General features: G+C 42.1%; 1 long non-coding RNA gene across 1 annotated transcript; it reads right to left on the bottom strand.

Annotated features, from left to right (window-relative positions):
- Nucleotides 1–2,815: 2,815 nt before the first annotated feature.
- Nucleotides 2,816–7,277, bottom strand: LOC129665138 (uncharacterized). The gene is made up of 2 exons (XR_008718336.1): nt 7,128–7,277; nt 2,816–3,281 (listed from the first exon to the last, which is right to left on the bottom strand). It is a non-coding gene; the product is annotated as an uncharacterized LOC129665138 (long non-coding RNA).
- Nucleotides 7,278–7,552: the final 275 nt, after the last annotated feature.

Genomic DNA, 7,552 nt, shown 5'->3' on the forward strand with positions numbered 1-7,552 from the left:
GGAAGTTTAACAGCTAGAAAACAGGCAATTAGCTCCCTTTTTACCAAGGTAATCCACTATGTCAGTTCATCAGCTAGTTAAAACTACTAGGTCTAGACACAGTCTTCCTTGTTACCAGACTCAGAAAAGCAGGTCTTACTTGTAACTTTTTACTGTTCCTTTAGCTAAAGGACAAGGACTGCTCTCGGCAGTTCTACCTGTGTTTCATGGTAAATAATTGAAAAAAAAAAAAAAAAGATGTAAGAGCTTACGTAAGACTTAATGACACAAAGCTTAAGTAATGTGGACCTAAGAAAGCATTCTAAGATCTAAGAAGGTGTTTTAAGGTTAACAGATACAAGCAAAGGCCTAGGTGGTTGTAAGACAGCGATTCATATGAAAGGAGTGGAAGATACTTTGGATTTCTTCCTGTTGCTATGCTACTGCAGTATTAAGGCTGTTCAGAGCTTTGGTTAATCACTAGAACTCTGATTTATTAAACTCTGTTAAAAAAAAAAAACATAGCCAAACTTTTGGCAGAGTGCAGGGAATCTTGTGAAAGAAGGGGGAGATAGAAAGACCTGGAGGGGACAGGAGCTCCAAAACAACAACAAAAACTTGAGCCCTGGAGCCCTGAAGAGAATGATACCCTAACCAATGACAGTGCATTCAGAGGGCCTAAAACCCTGGCTCAGATGTAGCCCATAGACTCACTATCCAAGTGGGTACCCAAGTAAGGGAAGCAGGAGCTGTCTCTGGCATGAACTCAGTGGCAGGCTCTCTGATCACATCCCCCTGGGGGGTGCAGTCTTGCCAGGCCACAGAGGAAGACAACGCAGCCAGTCCTGATGAGAACTGATAGACTAGGGTCAGATAGAAGGGAGGAGGACCTCCTCTATCAGTGGACGAGGTGAGGGGCATAGAGGGATCAGAGGGAGGGAGGGTGGGATTGTGAGGAGATGAGGGAGGGGGCCACAGCCTGGATACAAATTGAATAAATTGTAAAAAATGATAACAATAAAAAAAATTCCCCTATACAATCCACTATCATAGTTCCAAGCTCAAAATTTTAAATTTCCTTTGGTTTGTCTTTTAAGTGTAGGCTTAAAAAATGTTTCTCATTGTTCTAGACTTGTATACATCCACTCTTCTGGACAGAGAGAAGTTCCTCTCTCATGATGTGTAGTCATACTGAAAAACAAGATCAAGTGTGATTTTGCAATTCTACTTCACGGAAGGCTCCTGTCTTCCCTGAGCACATCTTAAAGAATATTCATGCTGCTACCCAGAATAATTTCCCAAGCCTCTACTATGCTATGACACAAAGATGTACGTCTTCTGAATTTTTCTACAATATGTATTTCGTTGCAAATTACAAAATATGGTGATACTCACATGTATCAAATGTATCTTCTTTTTAAACTTAAAAAGGATTCTCGTAAGCTACAGGAAAGCCACCCAAATCCCCCTCTCAGGTCAGATGGACTCCAGATACGTACTGTCAGTTAACAGCCTAAGTCTCCTACCTATTGCCTATCTCAGAGAGTGGGATTCCACCTTTTTTTTCCCCTAGTTTTGGGACTTCCCTTCCCCAACTGATAAACCATGGATCTGAAAGTTTCAAATGTGCTGATCTAAAAACAAATTTTCTCCCTAACCTACTTAACTTTGTCTTCTGTCCACATGTATGTTGTAGTGGCCTCTCAAGTCCAGGTGTTTCCTACACCCAAGACAGTGCCAAAGGAGCTGTCCAGAGGTGATCCAGTCTATTCCTGAGGATTGCATCAGCTGGTCCTGAAATTTCCCTTCTAGCTGCAGATGTTCTCAGTCCCCGGACAGCAAGTAGGGACAGCTTGCTCTTCCAAGACATGACGAACATTCCAGCTCTTTGCCCGCACTGCTCCACAATATCAGCGCTCCAGTGTCAGCAGGAAGCAGTTATAGACGAATATACTATCTCAATTCATCTGTTATCAACAGAAGACTGGAATGGTGTGCTTCAGACCCAGGACAAGCAGCTCCAGGTTATCCCAGCAGTCCTCAGTCCCTACCTGCTGCAGAGCATGGCTGGCAAATCCACCCTCTACCCTGAACTTTCCAGGGTAGGGGCTTCCCCTCCCCATTCACTATATAATCCAAATGTTTTGGTTCTCTCTCTCTTTCTTTCTCTGACCCTCCCTTTCTCTCTTTTCCCTCCCTCCCTCCCTCCCTCCTCTCTTTGTATGGCAGCCAAAAGCTGCTTCCAATGAACCTGCAAGTTAAAGTTTATAGACTTTAACTTGTCTTGCATGAGAAGCAGCCCATTGTCCTCATTCCCTCCTGGCCACCCCTTCCTAACTCCACATTTTTAAAAATTAAATGAAAAGGGAGGAATGTTATTCTGATAGCCTGCTTCTAGGTTGCCTAGCAACCTATGATGTCATCACCTGCTACAAAAGGTACATGCAGGTGAATGCCAAATTATAAAGGGCCTGCCCACAGTCCCAAGCTCTTTTTTACTGCTCTCTCTCTCTTACTCTCTGTCTTGTTCTGTCTGTCTCTTTCTGGAGTACCCAGTCTTCTCTCTCTTCCCTCCCTCTTTTTCCACAATAAACTCCCTTCCTAATACCAAATATGTTTGGGCAGATTATTAATCATTATTATGACAGAACCTTTAAAAATAAATGTTCAAGCTGGGCACGATGGCACACCTTTAATCTTAGCCCTTTGGAGGTAGAGGCAGGCAGATCTCTGAGTTTGAGGCCAGCTTGGTTAGCAGAGCTAGTTGCAGCGTAGCCAGGGCTACACACAAAAAAGCCAGCCGTGACAAAACAAACAAAAAAGAAGACTCAAGGAAACCGTTTTGATGTTTTATGTGACAGTATGATTTGGCAAGTGGAAGGTGGCCTAGTAATAAGAAACAAATAGAGAAGAGGGCTCAGCAACACACATTGTTGAGATTCTTCTTGGGGTCTTCAGGTTTGTATTCCTTTCCTTCATGGCTGGATCACATGAGCATCACATGAGCATTCCTCTGTGGTTTTCTGAGTTGTGATTGTTTGGGGATAGCACAACTTGAACCACAACAGATGAGTTGGACGTAACCCACAGCCAAGTGGTCTGTGAACAGCTGGATCTGGAGGTGACTAGGAGGGAAACCAAAGTATGAGTCTTGGTGATAGTCTTATGACAAGACATCCCTGCTGTGGGAAGAAAAAAAAAAACACAAAAAAGAACAGAAAGTCTCTGAAGCCATCAACATGTGGTCCGTGGCTGCATCCGATGCCAGGTGGAAAGCCGTGTTTACCAGCTACTACTTGTGTCTGAAAAAGAAAACAAAAACAAGAAAGAAAACCTCAAGCCTGGCCAGGAGCACTTTCAGGGATCCCGCAGCCTCCACCCTGAGGGAGCAGGGAAAAGAGGAGAGACTTATGACGTGGTTCCCAGGTTTCACCGGCTCACTGGGTTTCTGAGCAAAGCTTTCTAGTATGAGCGGGGTTTTGGGTGAAGCTATCACTGTTAGCCAGGAGGACACTGATTCACTGATATTCAGCCATGCTCTTCCTACTATTCTGTCCTTCTTGTCTCCCATCCCCCCAACTGTTTTTCTTCAAGTGCAGTCTGGAGATGCCCCATGATGGCTACTATTTAAAACAAAAACAGAAACAAAACACATTTGTTTCTCTGTGCTTCGAAAAGGCAGTCGCTAAAGAAAAATAAAAGATTAATATTATATGTCCACAATACTCGTGTCTGATTTACTATGAGCACAGATACTTGCACACAAAAGCAAAACAAATACAGTCTCAGGGCATCTGAAAACGTGTGTCTGCAAAGGCCAGGCTAGAGCACCTAGCAGCCACTGTTCTGATGGTACTAAACGGTGATGTCCCAATTATCTGGGAAACCTAAAAAGATTATTCCTCTGTATTTCTACATGCGTAAATTTTCCACATTACAAATTGAAATGTTTTAAATATTCATTTAAAGTAAAACCTAGATAGATGAAATAAAAATTATTCTCATTCAAAATTAGAGTATTGAAAACATGACTTTGCTCATATGTACAATACTGAAGCATAAAATATGTTGAAAAAAAAAAAACCCAGGGAGGTGGCACAAATCCATGACAATCAAGCCAACAGCAAAACATTATTATTAGAAGTTATTTTCAGATAAAGCCCACAGTAAAGTGGTGAGATTAATCTTTACACTTAATCTAAGCTATTAAATACTCCACTAATAAGATAGGCATTTTCTTTATGGAGTTCTCCATCGATATTGATTGGCAAGTTAGTAGGTAGTAAGTGCTTCTTCGAGAAATCAATGCGCATTTTTCAGGTAAAGAGAAAGCTGCTTTGCCTTGGCCTTCCAGCCACCCCTATCAGTGTCTGGTTTTTCTCAGTGATGTTCTTTTCTCACCATACCCTTAAATGTCCCTCACACCCTTTAAAATATAACAGTGGTCTGCTCGTGTGCCAGTGAACCACCCATATTCATGCACATCCAGGAAGTACTTATTGGACTTACTGGGACGGACACACACACACAAGGTTACAAAGTTTGATGAAGGTTTCCTGAGGAACTTGCAGAAGGAGAATGGGGATGTAGTGAAATTCTCAAAGAATAAATTAGTTGCTTAATCCTCATTGGTGATCAAGACAGAGGAAAAAAAAATCTGTACCAACTTAAAGCACAACATAGCGGCTTTCATGGTTTCTGGTCACCTAACTTTTAAATAAATCAATGTCCTCCATACTAACAGTGCTGGTTTTAAAGCTCTACTTCCTCTAGAAAAATTTTCTCTCCCCAGAGAGGAACTGCAATGGAAGAGCCAGGTTCTGGGCAGGGAACTTCTGAAGCCAGCCCTGCATACACAAAGCTTGAAAAGTAAATACTGAATAGATGCAAAACACTACCCTTTTCAGGTGCTAAGAACTGCAAGTACAGGTTAAACTGCTGCCCAATGGAAAGACTGACAGGAGGAGGCAGGGAGTGAGAATGTGCTGGGCTCTAGTGTGCACTGGGCTCTGCAGATCAGCACTGAGGTAGGCAGGTGAGACAATAGCTGATAAATGATTGACACAGAGATGACGAAGAATTAAAATGTCAGGATACCCAGTCTCAGGCTGGCTCACACTTTTCAAATGTTACTTGATTCTTACTGTAAACACCAGCTTCTGGCTTGGGGAGGAGAAAAGAACCCATCCTGCAGGACTCCATTTTTCTTCTTAAGACCTGCCCTCAGGAGAAACTAGAGTTGCCCAGAGACTGAAGTGGCGGAGCTTCAATAGAGCCCTGAACGACTGGGTGTGGGGAACATGCCAGTTCTGACCTTCCATACGGCAAGGGAAAGTCTCAGCGCCAGCTTGTCCTCACTTTCCACATGGGAAAAAGAGAATGCCCACCCACAGTCAACTCACCATTTACCTCTAATGGACTATGACCACATACCCCCGTGGACTCTACCTTCCCCCACTGAACTCTGACCAACACAGTCCATCGAATGGGGTGAGAGTGGAACAGTTCCTAAAAGCTCAGTCTTGCAGCACAGCCTCCTCGTAAAGTTAGTGAGAAGACAGGAAGGGAACCAATGATTCCGTGACAGCATTTGTTCAGGAAGAGGTCTACAGAATGGAGGTCTCTCCTCCAAGAAGCCAGAAATCCTGCAGTGCCCTTACAGGCTGAGTAGTTATAAGGCTATAAGAGAGCAAGACGAGAGAAGAATGAAACTTTCTCTTTTGGCCTGTGGTTAGCTCTTGCTTGGAATAGCCAGGGAAATAAGGGGACTGGCCCATTTAAAAAAAAAAAAAAAAAGTCACGTGATTGACAAGCTCCTCTCATAGCCAACTGCTACTGAATGGTAATAGGGCCAGGAGGGCAAGAGTCTGGCAAAATAAGTTATTTTAGTTTCAGGAATTATTATTGTTTAACCAAATCAGGAACACTTTGCCAAATGGCACACTCATAAACAACATTCATGAAAAGAGTGAAAAAACTAAAAAAAAAAAAAAGTATAAAACTCCTACCCAACTTACCAACACTTTTTTTTTTAATTTTTCAAGTTCTAGGTACAACAAGACATACTAGAAAGCAAAACCAAAGAGAGAGAGAGAGAGGGAGAGAGAGAGAGAGAGAGAGAAAACCAAGAATTTGATGAGACAGAGAAAGAAACAGGTATATCTGTGGTGTTGAAAACACCAGATTAGAAATTTAAACAGCAAAGGTTCATCACCTATAGATAAAATAGTGTTCAAGAACAAGTCTAATGGGAACCCAAAAAGGGAAGTTAAAAAAAAAAACACCAAGCAAAATTATCAAAATAAAAGCACTGTTCTGGGAATGAAGAATGCCTTCCATGGGCCTGTTAGAATAGAGAAAGCTGAAGAATCTCTCAATGGGAAAGACATATGTACCAACAGAACTGTGGTGCCAAAGAACAAAGAAAACAAAACAAGTTAGGAAGAAGCAGATCAGAATAGCCAAGGATTTACGAACATTGAGAAAGGTATGACATAATAATGGGAATATCAAAGAAAGGGACATAAAAAAAAAAGAGAATAATGCTGACATAATCTCAATTTAATGTCAGACATCAAACCACATATGCAACAAGCCTAGAGACTCTCAAGAACAAAGCAGAAAAGCTATGGTAGACACCTTATTTTCACATTATAGAACTGCATTTCATTGAGGTTCACCGTCCTTTTGCTTTGCTATGCTGCTGAATTCGGTTTGCTGGTATTGAAGCATTTTTGTTCATCAAGTATGTTAGTCACTGATTTTCCATTTTTATCATATTCTTGTACGTCATAGTTAGTCTCAGCTATCAGCTTGACACAATCCTAGGAAGAGAGAACCTCCGTTGAGGAATTGCCTCCATCTCATTGACCTGGGACCATGTCTGTAGGGCCATTTTCTTAATTGCTGATTGACATAGGAGGGCCCCGCCCACTATGAGCGGTCTTATAAAGAGGTGGGCCGGTGCTGTATAAGAAAAGCTAGCTCTGCACCGGTGAACATTGCTTCCTCAATGGTCTCGGCTCCGGTGCCTGCCTACCAGCTCTCACCTTGAGTTCCCGCCCCGGCTTCCCTCTTTAATGAATTACAAACCATAAACCGAATAAATTCTTTCCTTCCCCAAAGTTGATTTTAGTTTTGGTGTTTACCATAACAATGGAGAAGCAAACCAGGGTAGTGGCTTTTGCCTCGTGAAATACATTGAGAGTGTTCCATCCTCTTCAGGGTCTGGAAAGGCTGGAAGAACTGCTGAGTTGACCATCCATGGAATTTTCCAGCAAAGCATCTCCCATCCTGGGAGATTTTGGACTGTGACTGGCGTCTCTTTCATCAGTATTTGTCCGTTCTATGTTTCTGTTTGCTCATCATGGGTCACGTGGTTTATACAGGCAGGTTCCCATTTCGACCGTTTCAAATTTTTGGCTACTTGCCATATTTCTTTTTCATAGTCATCCATCATGATCTTTTGTGTTTCTCTTATCAGTTGAAAATCTTTTTTATTTCAAAATTCACTTATTTGAGGCTCTTCTTCTTCTTCTTCTTCTTCTTCTTCTTCTTCTTCTTCTTCTTCTTC

This window comes from Psammomys obesus, unplaced genomic scaffold (genome assembly GCF_907164565.1).
Source record: "Psammomys obesus unplaced genomic scaffold, mPsaObe1.curated_primary_1811, whole genome shotgun sequence".
In the NCBI taxonomy this organism is placed as follows: Eukaryota; Metazoa; Chordata; class Mammalia; order Rodentia; family Muridae; genus Psammomys; species Psammomys obesus.